The 25,063-nt window shown below is 38.7% G+C and overlaps 1 protein-coding gene across 3 annotated transcripts in view; it reads left to right on the top strand.

Moving 5' to 3' along the window:
- The window catches only part of edil3a (EGF-like repeats and discoidin I-like domains 3a), a 315,932-nt gene that overhangs the window by 220,556 nt on the left and 70,313 nt on the right, over positions 1–25,063 (top strand). The gene's annotated exons all lie outside the window — the stretch shown is intronic.

Raw genomic sequence — 25,063 nt, forward strand, 5'->3', positions numbered from 1 at the left:
CTTATAAAACACATGGGGGTAATGGGGAACAGGTGGAAACAAACAGGGATCAGGGATGACATCAGACTGATGACACAAAAGGAAGGGCAAGTGACCTGAAAAGAGAGGAGAGTTACTTTTCAAACTAAAACACGAAATTCACAAGACAGAAAAATAAACCAAGACAAGACATCCCTCACCGCGGTGTGACACCAATATGTATTTCAAATTATTGGCATTATTGGCTTTAGTTTAACAAATAATTGTACGGTACATTAAAACATATCTTTCTTATTGCAATGTTGTCCTTAAATAAACTGGTGAACATATGAGACAACTTATCTTTTAGTAGTAAGTAAACAAACAAAGGCTCCTGATTTAGCTTTTGATGTATGCAGTAACATATTGTGTCATTTTCCATTCTATTATTTTGTCAAAATTGTAAGGTACAAGTGGTAGAAAATTAATTATTAATCTACTTGTTCGTTTAACGTTAATATCTGCTTACTTTCTCTTTTAACATATTCTATCTACACTTCAAATGTAATAATCACTTTTTCTTCTGTTGTTTGATACTTTACATTAGTTTTAGATGAGACCACAAATTTGGGTATCAATCCGATACCAAGTAGTTACAGGATCATACATTGGTCATAATTTACATCCTCATGTGTCCAGGGGCATATTTCCTCAGTTTATAAATATGATATACATTTTTACAAAAAGGAAAAAAGATTTTGTGATGCTAAACAAATATCAATGTAATCATAGCAGTATCGACTAGATATGCTCCTTTACTTGGTATCATTACAGTGGATGTCAGGTGTAGATCCACCTATGGCGTTTGTTTACATTTTGACGCCGGTGAGCTACGGTGTGTAGTGAAGCATGTTTAGCTATTCCTCGTCCTGCACGGATGATACTTGTAAGAAACTTACTTTATTTGTCGCCATGGAGACGAGGATTAGTGATTTAGAAGTAGCTAAAACACTGCTAGTTAGCTAGCCATGTCTTAAAGCACCTCTTCCTGAGGGCGTTTCAGTGTTATAACTTCACCTTTATCGTTAGTTTTTAAGCCAAAATGCGTTTGTTCTCCCTTTTCTGTCTACACACTGTGTCTGCTTGTAAGTACTGTGTGATTGTGCGCTGCCGAAAATGCTCCTCTGCTCGTGAAACCAGCAATGTCACGACGTGACAACACGCCTTCATGCCCGTTAAAAAAAAGGGGGGACGGGGACCGGTACTTTTTAGAGGCGGTATAGTACCGAATATGATTCATTAGTATCGCGGTACTATACTAGTCAGTGTACCGTACAACCCTAGTATGGACTAGGGATGTCCCGATCCAGGTTTTTGCACTTCCGATCCGATACCGATATTGTTTTTGCATTTCCGATCCGATACCGATACTGACCGATACCGATACTGACCGATACTGGCCTATCCGAGGATGTATTAAAGTTTAAAGTTATTTAGCCTACTTAGTTGTCAGAATCATGTTGAAAAGGGTTTTAGTACTCTTGATAACAACTAGCCAGCTGAATTAGGGGAGTTTGAATAATACACAATGGTTGGTAACAAGAAACTGACCTGTTTATTCAATGATAAACACAAAATAGACAAAATTATACATGACAAACAGAAATGGCATCATTGAAACTAGGGCTGGGCGATATGGCCTTTTTTTAATATTGCGATATTTTAAGGCCATATTGCGATACACGATATATCTCTCGATATTTTGCCTTAGCCTTGAATGAACACTCGATGCATATAATCACAGCAGTATGATGATTCTATGTGTTTTGATTGATTGATTGAGACTTGTATTAGTAGGTTGCACAGTGAAGTACATATTCCGTACAATTGACCACTAAATGGTAACACCCCAATAAGTTTTTACACTTGTTTAAGTCGGGGTCCACTTAAATTGATTCATGATACAGATATATACTATCAGATATATACTATCATCATAATACAGTCATCACACAAGATAATCACATTGAATTATTTACATTATTTATAATCCAGGGTGTGGATGTAAGTGTCAAAAAGACAGCCAAAAGAGTTTGATATGAGAATAAATCTAAAGTTAAAATATAGGGTAGAAATGCACCCATTTGAGATAAGCGTCTCGACAGACGTCACAATATTTGAACAATGATGACGAAAACTGTTTTCTCTGTCGTGTCCGTGTGTCGAAAATTGTAATGCGCTCATTTTTTTTATTTGATTTTGTGTGTGGCATAGATTTGCTGTGCGCAGAGGACGCTTGAGCAGGCACGCACCTTAGCGGCTGTGCTAGCATCACAGCTAACGTTAGCCATGCCGCTACCTCGCTCTCTGCTGGGAGAGGACGTATACGTATGTGACGTATGACGTGACAGTATGTGACGTGTGTAAGAAGGTGCGCTCGCTGTCTGTGAGAGGGAGACAAGGAAAGATTGAGAAGAGCCTGTCGTGTAATGCCAGCAGCTAAAAGCAACTGCGTGAGAATTGTGGATGTGTTGAAGGTGTGCTGGAAAATGCGGAACGGAAATTACGGAGCAGCAGAAAAGTGGAATGTATTATTTAAATCGGTGCGTTGGAAAACACGGACCGGAGTTTTTTTTTAAACTGGATCTGGATCTGCATTTTCCCATGCCTTGCCGATACGCAATTTTTGGCAAATATCGGCAGCCGATCCGATCCAAATATCGGATCGGGACATCCCTAGTATGGACTGAGGCTCACACAGAAAGATAGTGCCGTTTAAAGGGCCACGTTTTTAGGCTTTTGAAAGTGGTTGCATTAAGATCAGTTTAAAGTCCCTAAAAATGTTGCTAGCTCATGATGCAAAGCTATCTCACTGAATCTTGTCAACGCAATTATGAATGTTGTACAACATACAGTATATGCAAAAATCTGTTATTTAATTTGCATCATCTGCAAGGTGCTGGGAAATGTAAAACAGCTGGTCAAAGTGTTTGACATGGGAAATGCTTTCTGGGATACTGCATTGCTCCATTCTGAGACAAATTGAGAGTGGGAAGATATTAGACACATATTACTGCAAACTATATTATTGAAATAGTGCCTTACTTAATAATTCAGTCAAAATTGAGCATTGCCATCATTGTAAAGGCCCCATTTTAACATAGATCTTACATATCATCTCCTTAGATCAGACTGGGGGGCCACATTGGGCTAAAAAATGTTTTTGCCGAAAACATGCAAAGTAACCATATATATATATATATATATATATATATATATATATATATATATATATATATATATATATATATATATATATATATATATATATATATATATATATATATATGTATGTATATATGTGTGTGTATATATATATATATATATATATGTATATATATATATATATATATATATATATATATATATATGGTTACTTTGCATGTTTTCGGCAAAAACATGTGTGTGTATATATGTATGTGTGTATATATATATCCATCCATCCATTTCCTACCACTTATTCCCTTCGGGGTCGCGGGGGGCGCTGGAGCCTATCTCAGCTACAATCGGGCGGAAGGCGGGGTACACCCTGGACAAGTCGCCACCTCATCGCAGGGCCAACACAGATAGACAGACAACATTCACACTCACATTCACACACTAGGGCCAATTTAGTGTTGCCAATCAACCTATCCCCAGGTGCATGTCTTTGGAGGTGGGAGGAAGCCGGAGTACCCGGAGGGAACCCACGCAGTCACGGGGAGAACATGCAAACTCCACACAGAAAGATCCCGAGCCCAGGATTGAACCCCAGACTACTCAGGACCTTCGTATTGTGAGGCAGATGCACTAACCCCTCCTCCACCGTGCTGCCCGTGTGTATATGTATATATATATATATATATATATATATATATATATATATATATATATATATATATATATATACATACACACATACATATATGTATATATATATATATACATATGTGTGTATATATACATATATATATATATATATATATATATATATATATATATATATCATCATCAAACTCTGCATGTGGCGACTTATCCAGGGTGTAGCCGGTCTTCCGCCCGAATGCAGCTGGGGTAGGCTCTCGCCACCCCCGTGACCCAGAGAGGGACCAGCAGTAGAAAATGGATGGATGGATAAAAGTCAAACATGGATAAGTGTGGAGAAAGTGTTTTGCAAAGTTCCCATCATGCCTTGCAATGCATTAAGTTGGGTGTATTTTTTTTACAATATCCACAAAGTTCAGTGAGCAGATTGTGTTGTGTAACCATGTGTGTTGACTATTTGTGCTGGTTGATTTTTTTTTTCTCCTGCACCATGACTAGGAAAGGTTGTTTGGATTGGGTCATATATAAATGCTGTGCTTGTATAGTCTAGAAAGTACACATGGTTACTGACCTGAGTTTCTCATATTGTCCACAAAATGTTGACATTTTGCCACCTTGCAGGATCAAATTGAATTTTGGGCCATGTGCCGGGGTTTGAACACCCCTGCCTTTAACTGGGGCAGTTATGCCCGACATAGTGGCCACGCTCTTACCTCTGTTCCATCATTAGGATCTTTGCAGGTATTTCGAGCGCAAATACTTTGTTGACGTCAAATGCCCGATTGTGAATTGCATGCATTTTCTAGTATTTGAGTATTTTATTTTCAAAAACTGCCTTTTTATTTCACTTCGACTGATGGACCTTGCCACCATTGTATGATTGCTCTTAGTGTCGGCTTCAGCTCAGGCTTTTTGTCTCCTTCGTGTGATGGTCCGTAGCCCGGCTCATGTTTTGTTTAAGTTTAGGATTCCCTTAGTTCTGTTTCAGCACCCCTGTTTTTGTGTTTCTTGTTGCCATGATTATGTTCCCCTGCCTTTGATTAGTGATCGCGACGCTCACCTGCTACTGTTCCCTAATCAGAGAGCTATTTAGTCCTGCCTCTCACTACACTCTGGCTAAATGTTTTGTTTGCCATTGGTTTGTTGCTCCTTATTCCAGTGCTAGTTGTTCTATAGCTTCCTATTGTTCCTATGTTTTGTATTCGTTCCTACTTATGATAATAAACCCTTTTTCTTACCTGCACGCTGCTTCCGAACGTCCATATGCACGTTGGGGAAACGACAAGCGCATAATCACGCGACCCCACCGTAACACTTCCAAAGCAACCAATCAGTGTATTTTAATTTCAGTTACAGATGGCTGGAAATATATCCTAAATAGGAAGGCTGCGCCACACAGTGAACAATTACCGTATTTTTGGGATCATAGGGCGCACCGGATTAAAAGGTGCACTGCCGATGAGCAGGTATATTCAGGTCTATTTTTAAACAAAAGGCGCACCGGATTATAAGGCGCATTCATGGGGTCATATTATGATTTATTTCGAAATTGAAAACACTTCCTTGTGGTCTACATCAATGTTTCTTAAACTTTTTTGAGCCAAGGCACATTTTTTTCATAAAATAAAATACGGAGGCACACCACCAGCAGAAAAGGTTAAACAATGAAACTCCACCAGGTTGTCGTGCCTTATTTTGAGTTTGTTGTTGTTTCCTGTGTATTGTGCTTTAGTTCTTGTCTTGCGCTGTTATTTTGGTGACCCTTCCTGTTTTGTTGGTGTTCTCCTGTAGCAGCTTCACGCCTTCCTTTGAGTGCTATTGCCCGCACCTGCTTTGTTTTCGCAATCAAGACTCTTTAAGTTGTGCGTATGCTATCCTTCTATGTGGGGACATTGTTGATTGTCATGTCATGTACGGGATGTGCTTTGTGGACGTCTTCTTTGCTCCACACGCTGTAAGTTTTTGCTGTCGTCCAGCATTCTGTGTTTGTTGACTTTGTAGCCAGTTCAGTTTTACTTTTGTTTTACATAGCCATTCCTATGCTTCAGTGCCTTTTCCTAGCGGGACTTGCCTTGTTATTTTTTGGTTTAAGCGTTACATACCTTTTTACCTGCACACTGTCTCCTGCTGTGCTCTGCATATTGGGATCACGACAAACCATCCTCGACGCGTTCCGACTTCTATAAAGCAATGCTGCCACCTACTGGTATGGAGTATTACAAGATTACCCTGCCAAGCTCTACACAGCACAGGAACTAGACAACGGCACATTATTATGATTATTGATTTGCAAAAAATATTTTTCGGACCAATTAGGTGAAGTTGCATCATTTCCCACGGCACACTAGTGTGCCACGGCACAGTGGTTGAAAATCACTGGTCTACATAACATGTAATGGTGGTTCTTTGGTGAAAGTGTTGCATAGATTATGATTTACAGACCATCTTCAAGTAGCTTTCTGAGCGTCTCTTCAGGATGCGCCGTTTTGTGGGCGGTCTTATTTACGTGGCTCACCTTCTTTTCTCCGTCATCTTTGTTGTAGCGGTGTAGCGTGAAAGGAAGAAGTGTGAAAAGATGGAGCTAACTGTTTTAATGACATTCAGACTTTACTTCAATCAATAACGGAGCAGCATCTCCTCATCCGTGGTTCAATAAAGCAACATTAAAGCCGAAAATGTGTCTCGTGGAAAACCCTCTAATAACTAAAGTTCCGTGGGTGAATTATGTAAACCCACTAAAGTTTTTAGCGCTTTGATAGCAAGTCTACTGACAGATATAAGTAAGAACTTTACGCTACTTTATATTAGAAATGGCAGCAGCAGAAGATGAATGTCACATAACAAGAAGGTAGAGAAAAAGAAGAAGCTTATGACAACGTTGCCGGCACGGACTACAATGGCGGACACGCTCAAATTTTCAGGACTTATGCAGATCTCAAATACTCATCAGCCGGTGCCAGAAGGTAAGAAAAGTTGGTTTTGTCTAATATTGTGAAACAAAACGGCAGATAATGTCTGCTAATAGGTGCCATTTTGCGGTCCTTATACGCACTGTAACAATACTCGTATGTTTAATGCGCCGACAATCCATCAAGCGGTGCGGCTTCATAGCTTATCGAAGTCGTACTAAAAACATTTTGACAGATTTTTGAGCGTCGTGTGTAATGAACTATATTCTCAATGGAACATTTAAAGTTTTGGTGTTTACTGGTGTCATCTTGCAGTTTACACGTACCTCTTATGTATGACTGCCATCTAGTGTTCACACTTATCATTTCACCATGTACCAAATAAAATAGCTTCAAGGTCGGTAAGCACAACCAGAACTAGGCACACCGGGTTATATAAAGCGCACTGTCGATTTTTGAGAAAATGAAAGGATTTTAGTCCGAAAAATATGGTATGTTCATCTTCTCTTAACAATATGGAACCTGTAAACTGTAAACATCCTGTCCATTTAGCAGTACATCCTCATGTTAAGCGTTGTATATAAGATATGTTGTTGTCTTATCCCTTTAAAAAGAAGAAAATGCTGACTGCTTGTTCGAGTTAGACCCCTGCTCTTAGTTCAATCTGTAAAACAGATCGCATCGAGGGAATGGGGATGCGGATCATCCTCTCAGGGAATTGAAGATAAGAGCGATTACTTTGATTTATTGGCCTTTCTGCTGCGCCCGTTGCTCCATGCATACCGCCTGTGCAAGAATGACACAGTTCTACAGTCACACTGACTTATCTGGACGTTATTAGATTGGCTGGGATCCAGTCAGATATGTTTTTGATTACACTGAAAGCTTTTTGTTGAGGGTGAGGTTTATGGAAGGCTGTGTGCCAAAAGAGACAGGTACTTAGGTAGGCCCCATCTTGACTAGAGAGCTGCAAAATTGATTATTGTGGGTAAAGGAAAACGTGTCTCATATTACATTCTGTGCCTGCAGGAATCTTTAGACGCTATATAGTTGCACTGAGAAAATCAATGCTTACTGACAGGGAACCTTTTTGCACACTGAGGCATTACAGTAACATGCTTTAAAAGAGTAAGCATACATCCAGTACCTGGGTATTTTGAGTGGTGGTATCACATTTCACGTTTGTCCTTCCACAAACCTGACTGATTAAGTAGTTGTCACATTTATATATATGCAGCAAATAATTGGTTCCAAGCTGCAATACTAATTTAGTTTCAACCCTTTAAATTAATGGAATAAAACATCATTAATGACAAGTTAAGTATTACAATTAATCAAAACACTCAGGGCTTCTGCTGCTGTGCACCGTAGGAAACCATGCAGCTATTAAATATCAAATGAGCATTCAATTTCAACTAAACAGCAAGCAATTTTGCAGGAATTCTGGACACTTATTTGAGAATATTGGAGACTTACCTCTCGAAGAATGGTACGTCCCAAAGATCTAGATCAGGGGTGACCAACATTTTTACAAAATCATCTGTTTTAATCTAAACAAACTGAATAGGTTTGTTTTGCCGGGACGTTGACATGTTGGTATCCAAAAGTCACATTTTGCATTCAAATTTATAAATGAACATGGATTACTATATGCCTCTATTTCTGGCATCGTTACAGTGATTTTGGGTTGAGGGAGAGGTTCCTTCTTGGACAAGCAACATCCAATCAGTCACTTGTAATGCACCCACAGATGAGCGTAAAAATGATTCGGAAATGACTAGGCATCATTACTCAATAGACTGGTTTAATTGCGGTAACACAAAATGGAAAAAAAAAAAGCACAATACCGTCAACTGAAAACAACACAAAGACTACTACTTTCAGAAAAGTTAATCGACAAAAACTAATGCTGACAATTACACATACATTCAGTAACTATTTTGTAAAAGTGAAGTTCTAGAAAAAGTTCTGAGAAGTGGGAAGCACAGTTTGTCGCCTGACTACTCAGCATGCATTATATTTTGTAAATACAGTTCTAGTTACATGTTTGAGTGCACCAGTTTTTTTTAGTACTGTATAATAGTAGTGGTATCCTAACTTATGAGTAATTTCAGATGCGAGCTGTTAAGTTGCAAGAAAATGTTGAATTACGAGCCCACGCCGCAGCCGGTTGAAGTAGTATTTCTAACAGGGTTGTGCCTTCTGAGCAACAAAGAATTCATTAATTGCTACACGTTGCTGTCCTTGCTTCGTCAACACAAACAATCATAAGTTTCGATGGGACAGTTTATGTGCATGCTTGAAAGCTGCGCAGAGATCGACACAATCCTGCCCTCCAGCCATTGGACCTGAGAAAGTTAGTGCAAAGTTGGAGAATCGGACCATTCGCAGCCTACTTGGCGAGTCAAAACAACTGCAGCACTGTCAGTCCGCATCACTGAAGCTGGAGCCAGTGTCTGTGGCATGCAGCCATACACATCTAAACGAAAAAACATGTGTCCATAAAAATATTAAGAAGCTGCAGATGCCGTGGTCTGTCTAGTCATGCCTAACAGTCGGGCGTCCATTTTGGTACACAGCGAAACATACAAACATGTCTTAGTTCCTATTGTTTCACGAAGGAAAAGCCCGTAGGAGACACCTAAAAAAGTTGGCCCGCCAAGGTAAACGCTGAACAATATTATTAAATTAATTAATTCAACAATTGTATCTGGTATATAAGCCATACAAAAAAAATGTTTTCCCATATATTAGACACACAGTACTATAAGCCATATATATATATATATGTTGTGAAATGAGTTAGTATTTACACAAAGATTTTGTAAATGTTTTTTTACATACGTTTATTTTTCCAAGTGGTGCCTGTCCCACAGCAGTAAAACGGATGATCAAACAAAACAGAAGTCATTGATATAGACCCACTAGCTGCGGAAACTAGCTCTCCGATTAGCTAAACCAACTCAATAACTCCACGGTGACGTTTTGTTGAGTTTATGGTGGAATTTGTGAAACTGAAACAATACAAAAAGAATGCCATTGTAAGTTAAAAATACCAACACAGACCCTTGTGAACGTGTTAACATGTTAGCTAATGCTAAAAACGCTAGTTTGATTACATTACGATAGCACCTGCAAATATGCATGAAAACACTCTTACAGACATCACACACGGGACGGTTTAGTAAGTATGAATAGTTTTAGTTATATTGTAAAACTTATAAACTTTGCTTGGAGTGATGAATGAAGAATCCATACTAGTAGAAATGTTACGGACCACGAGAAAACAGAACGGCACGTGTACTTCCGGTTCAGAAGGAAATACTTTAGACATTTGTCCTGCTTCATTAAAAACGGGTTGAATACAAAACATTATGGCCGTTAGCGAAGAAAAAGTCCAAAAATTAATTTCAGAAGCCGCATGGTGCAAAGCGTAGGAAAAAAGTAGCGTCATACACTCTGGAATGTACGGTAGTTGTTTGTAGTACATGCTATTGTAATGTTTTCAAACCAGTATTTCTCCTCTGAAAGGTAATGCTTCTTTTTAAAGGCATGTTACATTTTTACAAATTGTGGTGATTTGGGAGCATGAATTGAATTGATTTCAATTCATTTCAATGGCTGGGGCTGATTTGATTTGATTTGTGCCAGGCAATGTGCTTGTAAGTTGAGGTACCGCTGTCGTTTGTTCATGTTATGTGTTAACTTGGAGTATAACAATTTCACTTTGATATTTTGACATGTGACAATGTGTGTTTGTTCTTCCGTACGATGGCTTTGTCATGAGGCAGCAAGCCAAGCGCTATTTGAATGTGTACAGTAGCTCAACAGCACACTTGAGCTGTCACAAATGCTGCTGTTTGTCAAATATGTGTAAACATGCTCCACTGAGACACAGAGAGGTGGACGGAGGTGAAGAGCAGCCACTCAGGTGTTATTAGTTGAGCGCAGGGTGGCAGTCACTCTGGATTTGCAGGCATCCACTTAGGCTGAAGGATCAACTGATTCAGATTTCAGTGATCATAGGTCAGAATCTCCCTGGCCTCACGTCTGTCTCCCACAAAGAAAGATGCCGAGGATTATTGCACGACAAATAGCTACATAGTTGTGCTTATAACATAAGTACCGTATTTTTCGGACTATAAGGCGCAGTTAAAATCCTTTCATTTTCTCAAAAATCGACAGTGCACCTTATAACCCGGTGCGCCTAATGCACGGCATAATTCTGCTTGTAATTACTGACCTCAAAGCTATTTTATTTGGTACAAGGTGAAATGATAAGTGTGACCAGTAGATGGCAGTCACACATAAGAGATACGTGTAAACTGCAAGATGACGGCAGTAAACAACACCAAAACTTGAAATGTTCCATTGAAAATAAATAACATTACACACGGTACTCAAAAATCTGTCAAAATGTTTTAGTACGAATTCGGTAAGCTATACTTAATGGATTGTTGGCGAGTATTATTATGGTGCGTGTATAAGGACCGCAAAATGGCACCTATTAGCAGACATGATCTGGCGTTTTGTTTCAAAATATTATGCAAAACCAACTTTTCTTACCTTCTGGTACCTCCTTATCTGTATTTGGGATCTGCATAAGTGCTGAAAATGTGCGCGCAGCCGCCATTGTAGTCCGTGCCGACACCGTAGTCATAAGCTTCTTCTTTTTCTCTACCTTCTTGTTATGTGACATTCATCTTCTGCTGCTGCCATTTCTAATATAAAGTAGTGTAAAGTTGTTACTTATATCTGTCAGTAGACTAGCTATCAAAGCGCTAAAAACTGTAGTGTGTTTACATAATTCACCCACGGAACTTTAGTTATTAGAGGGTTCCGGTCGGACGGTTTTTCACGGGACACATTTCCGGCGTTGATGTTGCATTATTGAGCCACGGATGAGGAGATGCTGCTCCGTTATTGATTGAAGTAAAGTCTGAATGTCATTAAAACAGTTAGCTCCATCTTTTGCCACTTCTTCCACTCCCGTCCTTGCACGCTACACCGCTTCCACAATGATGACAGGGAGAAGACCCTGTCGAAGGTGAGCCATGTAGGTAAAACTACCACAAAACGGTGCATCCTAAAGAGACGTTCAGAAAGCGGCTTGAAGATGGTCTGTAAAACATCATCTATGCAACATTTTGACCAAAGAACCACCATTACATGTTATGTAGACCACAAGGAAGTGTTTTACATTTCGAAAAATCATAATATGACCCCATTAATGTGCCTTATAATCGGGTGCGCCTTTTGTTTTAAAAATAGACCTGAATAGACCCGCTCATCGGCAGTGCGCCTTTTAATCCAGTGCGCCCTATGGTCCGGAAAATACGGTAATGTCTGACCTAAATATGTGTGATAATGAAAGTAAGCACAGTAGTTCTTTCCATTAGGGGTGAAGGACAGTCCAAGCGTCTGGTGATTACCCACCAGGATGTAATCATGCATTGAAAAGCTGATACTACAACTGATCCTGATTCTATGAGATTTGGTGGTGCCAATAAGCTCTAAAACATGAAGTAAATGGGAAAAGTCTGCCTGTCTGGGCTTTTTCCAAGACAGAAATATTTCAGGCTGCCAGCATAGGAAATCATCGTTCAAGATGTTTTAAAGAGGAAAGCTGAAGCTTGTCAGACTGCACTGCCAAGTAGTGCAGCTGGTTGGAGCAGATTAGTTTATTATACTCTTCAACACCTCCTTGCTGGTGTTTCACTTTATTCGCATCTCCGTTAATACAGTGTGCCCTGCAGAACACCTGTTCCACAGGCCTGTGCGATGATTCAACTTCATCACACCCAGGGTTATTCTTTACAACCTACTTCTACAATCGCTGTCGATTAAAACCAGTTTGTCAGTAGGCACTGTTACAGATCCAAGTTCTTAAATTATAAATAGCTGTAGAAAGTTTAGGTGCATATTTTTTTTATTTCTATTAGTAATGGAATGGTTTATGAAAAAAATCTAAACCATTCTGTTGGCCTGACACAGTGTTTGGTTAATGTTTTATCCTTTTTCTTTGTGTTACTAATCAGTTTAGAGTAGGGTTGTATGGTATACCGGTATTAGTATAGTACCGCGATACTAATGAATCATGTTTGGTACTATACCCCCTATGAAAACTACCGGTCCGAGGTTGGCATTATGTTTATAAACTCAGGAAATATGTCCCTGGACACATGAGGACTTTGAATATGACCAATGTATGATCCTGGAACTACTTTTTTGGATTTATACCCACATTCGTGGTATCATCCAAAACTAATGTAAAGTATCCAAACAGAAGAAAAAGTGATTATTACATTTTAACAGAAGTGTAGATAAAACATGCTAAGAGAAAAAATAAGCAGATATTAACAGTAAATTGACAAGTAGATTAAAAATTCATTTTCTACCACTTGTCCTTAATAATTTTGACTAAATAATACAATGAGATGACACAATATGTTACTGCATACGTCAGCAGCTAAATTAGGAGCCTTTGTTTGCTTACCTACTACTAAAAGACAAGTTGTCTTGTATGTTCACTATTTTATTTAAGGACAAACTTTATTTAAGAAACATATGTTTAATGTACCGTACATAGATTTTTGGTTAAAATAAAGCCAATAATGCAATTTTTGTGGTCCCCTTTATTTAGAAAAGTACCGAAAAGTATCAAAATAATTGTGGTACTTGTACCAAAATATTGGTATCGGGACAACACTAGTTTAGAGTTTAGGCCCCTCTGATGTCCATCTTAACAGAATAGCGGACGCAATTACAGAATTGGTCAATGGAAACAAAATCTACTATTAAATGCAAAAAGTCACTACAAGTAATGTAATGTGACGACAACATGTCCATGGATGTTCTCATTCCCCTGGGTCATTGTATTCTCAGAGTTCTAGTCTCTAGGACTAGATCTGACCAGTTGAAGTATATGAGCATGAACTGATGAAGCATGCTTAAATGAGAGGAGACATGTCTTCAAAGACAAACTGAACAGTCCAGTTGCAGCTGATTGAATGCCGTGAGAATGTGACTGAAATGCTGTTATTGTGAAGAGAAGGAATGTTTGTCTTAGGGAACTCGTGTTTACGAGGACACGTGCACCTTCTCACAAACACTCAACCCCAAAACTAAATATTTCACTCATCCCATGGAGCCGCGTCAGCACTTTCGCCGGACTCGAAGCGGCCACCTCGTACACAAATGTGCAAACAAAATCTACGAAACCTATAATTCATACCAAAGAACCAAACAGTTCCCAAATGACTTCTACGTGTCAGGTGATCTGCTGTTTTTTTCCATAAATTGTATGACTACTTGTAGTCCAAAAGCCGAGTGAATTGCACAGAAAAACAATGCTAATGTTAGCCAGCTGTGGTTGTTGACGCAACCACCGATGCCACAGATTGTAGCATCTTGAACATCTTTATTGTTAAGTTAATGATAATTTGACAATGTCTAATATTATAGTTTGGCCACCAGTGTTGAAATAACTGATGCATCCTTGTCTGCTTACTATTACTTTAATGCATGTAAACTTAAAGCAGGTTATTATTTCACATTATTATGTTTTGACTTGAAATACTGAGCAGAATTTATTGTCCAATGATGTATTGTATGAAATTATGTAGGGATTGACATTGGTAAGTTTTATTTTATAATATCATTTTGTAAGAATCATAGCTGATAAATGGTAAAGGTAGATATGGGAAGTCTGGGTGTTAAAAAGAACTGTGGATTTTGTTAACCATTCCACCCCTACTAGGTCTATCAAATTATTTCAAGGGTCCCTATAATGGAAAACCAAATGTCCTTACCTTTTTATACCTGCTGCTGTTGATTTTGGATTTGCTTCAGTCCCGGAAATGTTAAATTAAAGCATGGGGGCATTGCGGAGATATTTATAAAACAATCTTGCCTTCCTGCCTACTTCCTTTAGTTTAAACGGTCGATGACGACACCGATTGGGAACATTGTCAGTGGGTTATCCATATATGGGATCAATCTACCCAAACTGCCTTTTGCGCATCCGTCACTTTTTGTTAATGTGCATCTGTAGTTTAGATGACAAACTGGCCAAGATACGACTCGAAGAACAACATTGCTGTTATTGGTTGTATTACCCAACTCAGCACACTATACAAACCAGTGTCATCTGAAGATAACTTTTTTGTTTCATAGCAACGTGCCTCTAACTGTGAAGAAGTCGCTCCGAATGTGTACAAAGAATAGTCCTGCTCCACCCACAAACCTTCACAAAGAGATGGACGTTCTATATAACTACTATTTATTGCATTAGGGGAGACAATGAAAAGGGAGGTAATAACAGTAGGTTAGAAATGTGTGCATGGTGCGATAGCAATGTTAGCTTGATTTGTTGTGTCGCTAACTTAGCCTTCTACTGTATGACAACAGCGTCACCGTCTTCTGGTAAAATAAAAACATATTATTTCTAAAAACAACTATTAATTGGATCAGTGCCTACTGTGTTTGGCAACGAAGGAGTAAGTTATACAATCCGTTATGACGTTCACAATGTCGCTCGTAGCCTTGAGCCCCTGTTTGTTTACAATTTGAAGCAGCCGTGCAGCAAAGTTTTTTTACACGATGTAAAATAAAAAAGCCACACAGGGCAGCACTGTGGAAGAGGGGTTAGTGCGTCTGCCTCACAATACGAAGGTCCTGGGTTCGGTCCTGCGCTCGGGATGTTTCTGTGTGGAGTTTGCATGTTCTCCCCGTGACTGTGTGGGTTCCCTCCGGGTACTCCGGCTTCCTCCCACCTCCAAAGACATGCACCTGGGGATAAGTTGATTGGCAACACTAAATTGGCCCTAGTGTGTGAATGTTGTCTGTCTATCTGTGTTGGCCCTGCGATGAGGTGGTGACTTGTCCAGGGTGTAAACCGCCTTCCGCCCGATTGTAGCTGAGATAGGCTCCAGTACCCCCCGCGACACCAAAAGGGACAAGCGGTAGAAAATGGATGGATGCAATAAAAAAGCCTTTTATTGTCAATATGCACATGTGAACCTCTAGGATATAGCTTTACAAAGTTAGACTCGGTAGAAGTTTAACCTTAGTCAGCGTATAGTTTCACACCTGTACGTCTATGCACATTTTTCACCAAAGAATCACATTTATATGTTTTGTAGAGCACACGGAAGTGTTTTAAATGTAGAAAGAAAATGATGATATGACACGTTTTACTTTTTAATCATTTATTAAATTAATGATGAATTGCCATTTGCAACTGTCTGAAATGTGTCCATTGTCACTGAGAAAGAACATGTCAAGACACAATTCTATATATTTAACACACTGTATGTTTTTAACAGCTCCAAATGAAATGAAAATTCACATACTACACAACATTATACAATTATGCTTTGTTTGTATTTGTTTATTTGAAGGACAATGTGCAGTTACATTAAGAAGATGGCTGCACCAGATTTAGCACCATACTCATTTTATGGTGCAACTAACATCCAAAATTAAATTACACAGGATTGAAAATACACAACAATATTGAAATGACATAATGATAAACAATTTAATATTGGACTTATAAATATTATTTCTTGCTAAATTAGATGTACTGTTTAATGACTTGGACCGTTAACAGCAGCTTTGCTTCGTACAGGTGGTGGTGATGTGTGGAGTTACTTTACTAATCAACACCATTTAGGTTGATTTGCAGCATTTGCTTATCGCTGGATCAACGCATGCATTTTTTTACTATTTTATGTGTGTTTTGAACCACGTGATTTTTCTGGATTGTGTGGACTCTAACTTTTGCTCAATGCTTCCTGTTGCATCCTAATATATTTCATTCTTTTGCATGAGACATGCGTCCTAGCAAGCCTGCCTTCTTGTTCGAATCCGTACTTTCATTTGTGTGTCACGCTGCTCCACGTGAGCTTCCCTTTTGTTGCAATTAACACTCTTGTGACTGCACCTGCAAAGATGTCATCGCATTCTATAGAGCGCACTGTGACACTCGACGTTGGCACGGTACTTACAGCTTCAGTGGCACTGGTACTCATTCTTGCAAATCACTTTTTATTTGACTGTTCCAACGTTGTTCTTTTTGTAATAAAATCCATCTATCGAGCCAGCTGGCTCATCCGGCTCTATCTTGTCTGTTTGCTTTGCTTCTGTCAGCGTCATGACAGACAGTTGTGGCTTGCCATGTTGTGCATGTGTTATTTAATAACAAAATGTTTTACATCAATAAGTAATTTAGTTAACACCATTGGGATTTGTAGAAATGTGGGCTTTTAAAAAATGTGCTATGTGGAAATGATCAAATCGAAGAGTTTGTTTTCTTTGGTTAAGAGCCATTTTTAAAAACTGGGGAAAAACACTCAAACAAAACACCAATTCAGTGCAAATCTGCTGTGGGTTTGCAGTTTTCAGCAGCTTCCATTTCTTTGTTGAATATCTATAACTTGAATGCTACCATGTATCACATCAAAACATTTGTGTACAACGGCATTAGGGATTGCGGATATAGCTTAAAATGTATAGCTCCATATTTAGCGCAGATTCTTGTGTAGGGATGTAATGATTTGAAAACCTTAACAAGGTTATTGTGACCAAATGTATCATGTTTTTTTAGGATTGTCAAAAAAAAAAGGTTCGAATGAATCGCAATTCTTATTTGTAACGACTCATCAATTAAAAGGACGGCGTGGCGAAGTTGGGAGAGTGGCCGTGACAGCAATCTGACTGGTTCAATCCCCACCTTCTACCATCCTAGTCACGTCCGTTGTGTCCTTGAGCAAGACACTTCACCCTTGCTCCTGATGGGCCCTGGTTAGGCCAGTGGTTCTTAACCTTGTTGGAGGTACCGAACCCCACCAGTTTCATATGCGCACTCACCGAACCCTTCTTTTGTGAAAAATAAAATGTTGTTTTTTTTCAAATTCAAGACAAAGTTATATGTTTTTGGTAACACTTTAGAATGGGGAACATATGCTAAGTAACAAAGACTTATTTTAGGGCCAGGGTGCCATGCCGAATAAGGCATTAATAAGTACTTAATAATGACTAGTTAAGAGCCAATATGTTACTAATTTGCATGTTAATAAGCAACTAATTAATAGGGAATATGTTCCCCATTATAAAGTGTTACCATGTTTTATTACTGGTGCACAAAATGAAGCGTGCATGAACATCTCCTTGTTCTAAGAACAAAACCAACACAGTGCATAAACTCACAACAAATGACACACCTGCAAATCAGTGTGACTTCTGCTGTTGCCGTATCCGTAATACGCCGATAGGGAAAAGTTTTTATTCACACGATGAGTCGGGTGTGTCTTGACCTCCGCCGAACCCCTGAGCCCGACTCACCGAACCCCTAGGATTCGATCGAACCCAGGTTAAGAACCACTGGGTTAGCGCCTTGCATGGCAGCTCCTGCCATCAGTGTGTGAATGTGTGTGTGAATGGGTGAATTTGGAAATAGTGTCAAAGCGCTTTGAGTTCCTTAAAAAAAGGTAGAAAAGCGCTATACAAGTATAACCATTTACCATTTAAAAAAAAATCTAAAATTGATAAAATAATAATAATGTAAAAAAAGATATATGTACACCACTACATCCGACGCTTTGCATTGGACTTGGTGATGTATGGCTTAGTTGCAGCTGCTCGGCCATGGGAACCCATTCCATAAAGCTCTCTGCGTACTGTACGTGGGCTAATTGGAAGGTCACATGAAGTTTGGAGCTCTGTAGCAACTGATTGTGCAGAAAGTCGGCGACCTCTTTGCACTACCCCTCTAGTTTAGTCTTTATTTGAAGGGACAATGCACATAAACATTAAGCTCAAAGACAGATATGTTCTGCACCAGATTATAGCTAAAGAGCTAAATTCCATCTGCAGTCCCTGGCTACCTCAATTAAAGAGATACAAAAATCATGCAATACAATTATACTACAGCATGTAATCAAATTGAGAAAAGTCATAAAATGCCCTTTCATTGACACATACTTATTATACAACACAACCATACCTCATTTACATCATAACACATAGACAATATATGCTCTTGTTCACATCAGTAATTTGTATAAACAACCATGCTTTTAAAACACACACACACCTCAGTTTACAACAAAATGTTCTCATGCATAAATATAACACACATTAAGTTGACATGTCAAACATAGTGCCCACCTCAGTGACCGTGTGAGCAGCTTTGATTGCTCCAAAGCCACTTTTTAACTTCAATTATGACTGAAGAGTAATCTGTTAGACTTGTCAAGTTTGTTGTGAGGTCGTTCCATTCCTTTATTGCTTTATATGAAAAGGCTGATTGTGCAAAAGAGGTTTTACATCTGGGTACGCTACACTGCCCCCTGGTGGAGGCTTGTGTGCTTCTAGTTGTCACAGCAGATGTAATCTGGACAAAGTGCTTAAGTGGCGCTGGTGCAGTGTTATTTAGGATTCGATGGGCCATTCGTATTGATGCTTTTTTAATTATTATTTGTATTTTATTTGATCCAATTTTTTAATCAGTTCTTAAGAACCATATCCAAATCATTGTGTTGATGTAGATGCCCATATTTACTATACAGATAAGTAAGTAAAGCAAAAATGTATCAAAGCTGTTTGTCCATTTTCTGGAGGAATGAAGTTAATCATAGAACTGGCACCCAATGTTATTAGAAAATGATTGATTATGAATTAAGAAACGTTCTGAATCGTGAATCTATTATCAATTGAATCGTTACCCCCAAGAATCCCATCGAATCAAATCATGTGGTGACCAAAGATTACTATTAATTTTCTTGTGGTGTGTGCTCAACGAGTACTTATACATACACCTAAATCTTTTAATGTGTTTGAATTCAAATTTAGTGGGTGCGCTCCATAGTTCGGAAAATACGATAATCTAATGGTACCATGTGATGACATTCATCTGTTGATATCACATTTCAAAAGGTATTGTTTAGTGTAGATATCATGAATTGTATCGATATGGACAATTTAATAGAGCAACAGCTGTCCCGTGTGTGGTTTATTCACCTCTTTTTGTGCGGGCATCCTGTTTACGCTCAATGCTTGACACTCAGCATCCAGGGTTGGAATTGGGGATTAAATCACCAAAAATGATTCCTGGACGCGGCACCGCTGCTGCCCACTGCTCCCCTCACCTCCCAGGGGGTGATCAAGGGGATGGGTCAAATGCAGAGGACAAATGTCACCACACCTAGTGTGTGTGTGACAATCATTGCTACTTTAACTTTAAGATAACATTCAGCAGCAGACAGCTCTGTTAAAAATAACATCCACACAATTTGAGTGACTGAAGACAGCTTCGGTGTAGCAGAGCACTCACTAAAATGAAGCAAATGACATCCGCGAGAGGAGAGGTTGGCAGTGGAGTAAATAGCACTGCCTCTCCCCTGGCACCTGTTGACGGAGCTGAATATGATACAAGATGAGCGGTGAATATAATTCAAGATGAGGGAAACAAACGCATACAAAGTTAGATGCGAGTGGGACCACTCAACAGGATCCTGACACTTTAAGTACTTTAGCGTAATGTCAGCCTGCGAGAGTGGCATAGATTACCTGATTATTGAGGAATGAAGTCACACACTAGATGGTCTGGATCAGACCTGGGCAATTATTTTGACTTGGAGGGGGAATTTAGAGAAATAAATGTGTCTGGGGGCCAGTATATCTATCGATCTATGTATATATACACACACACACATATATATATTTATACATATATATGTAAACTGTGAAAATGTGTGATTGGGTCCTATTTTTAGGAACACTAATACAAAAGCTCAAAATAATGTCTGAACGCTAAAAACGTTATGATAGACTGCCTTAAAAAAACGGAATGAAATTGTACATGTTCTTACTGAATGAGACACCCAGAATGTACATACAAAGTAAAGAATGTGGGATTTATAATATTAACTGTGAACGATAAAACACTAAATATTGACAACATATGAACGCCACACCCCCTCTCGATCGACATATTTTACAATCAAGGGAAACGCAACAAACACAGTGAAATATGAGCGTGAAGGGTAAAAAAAACCCCACCTACAATCTGATATATCACTAAGCTTTAGAACTTTGTTGTAAAAATCTCCTTCCGCGTCTGTCCCTGACACCCGCATTTCAGGCTGGCTGTTCTGGAAGCACTCTGTGGAAACGCTCCCCACCCACACTGCTTGGTGCCTCGTCTGAACTATTGTGACGTAGCTCATCATAGTAACTAATGAGATGACCATAGTAACTAGTATATCATGCAAAAGCGCAGATTCCAACCATTGAAATACTTTGTATAGTTCAAGACTTACAGTCATTTGAAAACATTGCACATCATAATGGCAGCTACAGTTTCTATCTTAAAAAACGAAATCAATTATTTTGGAATATCCGCCGGGCCAGATTGAAAAGCTTAACGGGCCGCATGTGGCCCCCGGACCTTAATTTGCCTAGTTCTGGGTGGATTAATGCATAGCTGTGTACCCCTCGGACGGAAATGCCCCTGCTACAATAATGCCATTTAGAAAGAAGCTAATACTGCCTGTAAAGAACAACTGTTTTACTAGTGCAAGAAGCCCAAATAAAGGTACACAACAAATCAATAGATAATGTCTAAAAGGGACAAATGAAGCAATAATTCTATTGACTAGCTGTTGGTAGTGTAGTGGTTCACAGAGCTGACTTCACTGCAGTGTTTTATCAAATCCCATTCAATGTGCTTTTTACAATGAGGCCTAAATGCCCTGGGATGGACTGCTGATCAGTTTGGTCTTTCCCAAAGTGAGAGCATCAAGTATAAATATTAGGGATGTTCCGATCAGGGATTTCAGCTGCCGATACTGACAATCCATGGGTGAGATTGCCGACACTAATCACATGTATTAACTATAAATTGTTCGATTTACTTATGGTGAGACAAGTGCTATTCCCAGTTTAACAATACCAACACAATATTTGAACTACTTCCTTATTCTTGTGTTTATTACATACACTTGTTTGAGCAAATCCAAGTAAATTGTACACGACAACTAAACAAAATCAAAAAATACTATTCGCTACTCTTTTAAAATCTTTTTGCCCTCAAAGTATTTGTGTCCAAGAGATTATTCCCTAAATTTGTCAACAAAAACAGTATTTCAAGAATATAAACATATTACATTATATACATAATGTTGGATATAGAGAACACACAAATCCTTTATTTATTGAATCAAAGATACTGAAATTCTACGACATAGTGAATTTGCAAACAGCTAAAATGATACACAAAGCAAACTATAACCTGCTACCCAAGAATATACAACAATTCTTCTCAAAAGAAGAGGAGAAATATAATCTTAGGGAGAAATGTAATTTAAAACATTTGTATGCACGTACAACACTTAAGACCTTCAGTATATCAGTATGTGGAATTAAATGATGGAATGGATTAAGCAAAGCAATCAAACAATGTACTAATATGATCCACTTCAAGAAACTCTTCAAACTTAAAGTGTTTACAAAGTACAAAAAACAAGAACCATGACAAACATTCTCAATTTATATTCATCCATCCATTAATTCATTCTCAAAATAATCTTACTTATCTCATCATATGAAATATGACTTACTTCACCAATTTTTATTATTAAATTATTATTATTTATTTATTTTTATTGTGATTACTTATGTATGTAGTATATTGTGAACAGAAAGTGAACAAAAAGTTTTAGCAACTGTTATGTAAAAGAAAAGGGGTAGGATTAAATAAGCTCTGCTTCTTCCTACTCCTTTTCCAACGTGTTGAAAAGAGAAACTGGAAATTGTGATGTATCATGTTGTATGCTTGCATGTTCGAAATAAACTCAAACTCAAATTTACCTAATCACTCTAGTACAGTGGTTCTCAAAATTTTCACCAAGTACCACGTAAGAAAAAACTTGACTCTCCAAGTACCACCATAATGACCCAACATTAAAATACAGTAGCGTATTAGGCCCAAGTATTCATTAAAAACTATTAGTTTCACAAGTATATGTAATTATTATAAGCATCTGCTTCATCCAACCCCTTTTCAAGCCTTGCATAAATGTCCCTGCCAAAATGTTTAAAAAAAAAAAGTGTGTGTTGTTGTACTGTGCAGGTTTGAAATAAATAATTCAATCAATCAATATAGTAGGCCACTGTAACATTACACACCGTTTGAACGGTAACATTGTGTTTGAATATTGGAAAATAAAACACTGTACTTTAATCAAGTGATTCTTTGGCGTACAACGAGATGGAGCCCGCGTACCACTAGTGGTACACGTACCACAGTTTGAGACCCACTGCTCTAGTATCAATCGTATATTGATATTACCCTTGGTGTTGACACCACCAATTTATGGATGAATCCACCCTCCTTACGTTTCATTATTTCTGGTGCTTTCTAAATAAAGTTGATTTGGTTGCGACAATGTTGACACATCCGCAGTTAAGAGTTGTTATATTATCCTCTCTCTAGACTTTTATTAGTGTACCGGTACTTGTTATTTTCTATTTACATTCTGCTGTAACGCGGTTCCATCGACACTTCTTAAACTTTACCATGCACATATTTAGCTTAGCATCTAGCCAGTTTAGCTCACATGCCTGCTCCTGCTTGCTCTTGGTATTCAACATGTTTATCACCATGCTGATACTTGATAATGATACTTAAGATACTAATAAATGCAGTTTTTTGCCGTAATGAAGGTGAATATGTTCAGCTTCGGGGAGTGTCTCCACATTGTGTATGGAGATACACAATTAGCTGCTAGCTAGTCAACCAGAGAGACTCAAAAGAACTACATCAGTCAGAGGGATCACCGTTTTTGATTGGCATTAAAAGGCATTGATCGGCAATGGCGATCACATAATTGTTCATGAAAATTGTTTGATACTGATTGATCAGCACATCCATAATAAGTACTATTTGCATTGTGAAAATATATATATATTTTCCATACCAATTGTCCTTGCACCCTCAAAAGTGTATTTTCAATATTGGTGTATATTTGGGTTGAGGATTTGAGTTGTGTGACTCACGGTCACTGCAAATGTGCATTTTGTTTAAGAAACCCATCTTGAAAGGCTCATGGCAAGCAAAACCAGCGCTTTGTTGCGCCATTTATAAAACCCAAAACCAGTGAAGTCGGCAGGTTGTATAAATTGTAAAAAAAACAAAAAAAAACAGAATACAATCATTTGCAAATCCTTTTCAACTTGTATTCAATTGAATAGACTACAGGCAGGCCAGTCTAGTACCCGCACTATTTTACTATGAAGCCACGCTGATGCAACACGTGGCTTGGCATTGTCTTGCTGAAATAAGCAAGCATGATAACGTTGCTTGGATGGCAACATATGTTGCTCCAAAACCTGTATGTACCTTTCAGCATTACTGGTGCCTTCACAGATGGGTAAGTTACCCATGTCTTGGGCACTAATACACCCCCATACCATCACAGATGCTGCCTTTTGAACTTTGTGCCTAGAACAATCTAGATGGTTCTTTTCCTCTTTGGTCCGGAGGACACAACGTCCACAGTTTCCAACAACAATTTGAAATGTGGACTCGTCAGACCACAGAACACTTTTTCACTTTGCATTAGTCCATCTTAGATGAGCTTGGGGCCAGCGAAGCTGGCAGTGTTTCTGGGTGTTGTTGAAAAATGGTTTTCGCTTTGTAAAGTACAGTTTTAACTTGCTTTACATATGTAGCGACAAACTGTAGTTACTGACAGTGGTTTTCTGAAGTGTTCCTGAGCCCATGTGGTGATATCCTTTACACACGGATGTCGCTTTTTGATGCAGTACCGCCTGAGGGATTGAAGGTCTGTAATATCGCTTACGTGCAGTGATTTCTCCAGATTCTCTGAACCTTTTGATGGTGAAATCTCGAAATTCCTTGCAATAGCTCGTTGAGAAATGTTCTTCTTAAACTGTTGGACAATTTGCTCACGCATTTGTTGACAAAGTGGTGACCCTTGTTTGTGAATGACTGAGCATTTAATGGAAGCTGCTTTTATACCCAATCTGGCACCCACCTGTTCCCAATTAGCCTGTTCACCTGTGGGATGTAGTATCGATCCATCTATTTATTGTTGTTTTTTTTCATCGAAACGTTGTTAAAATATTTCTGTGTGTAAGTATTGTTTGGCACGCTCAAAAATACTGTAGTAATAATAACTGCGACGATGATTTGGATCACAATGAGCATTTTATGAACGTTTATATCGTTACATGCCTAAGTTGGCGATGCATTTAACTCTGTCCTGTTGGCTGCAGAGACCATAGGGACCAGTGCAATTTAATGT

The sequence above is a fragment of the Nerophis lumbriciformis genome, linkage group LG12, assembly GCF_033978685.3.
Source record: "Nerophis lumbriciformis linkage group LG12, RoL_Nlum_v2.1, whole genome shotgun sequence".
Taxonomy (NCBI): domain Eukaryota; kingdom Metazoa; phylum Chordata; class Actinopteri; order Syngnathiformes; family Syngnathidae; genus Nerophis; species Nerophis lumbriciformis.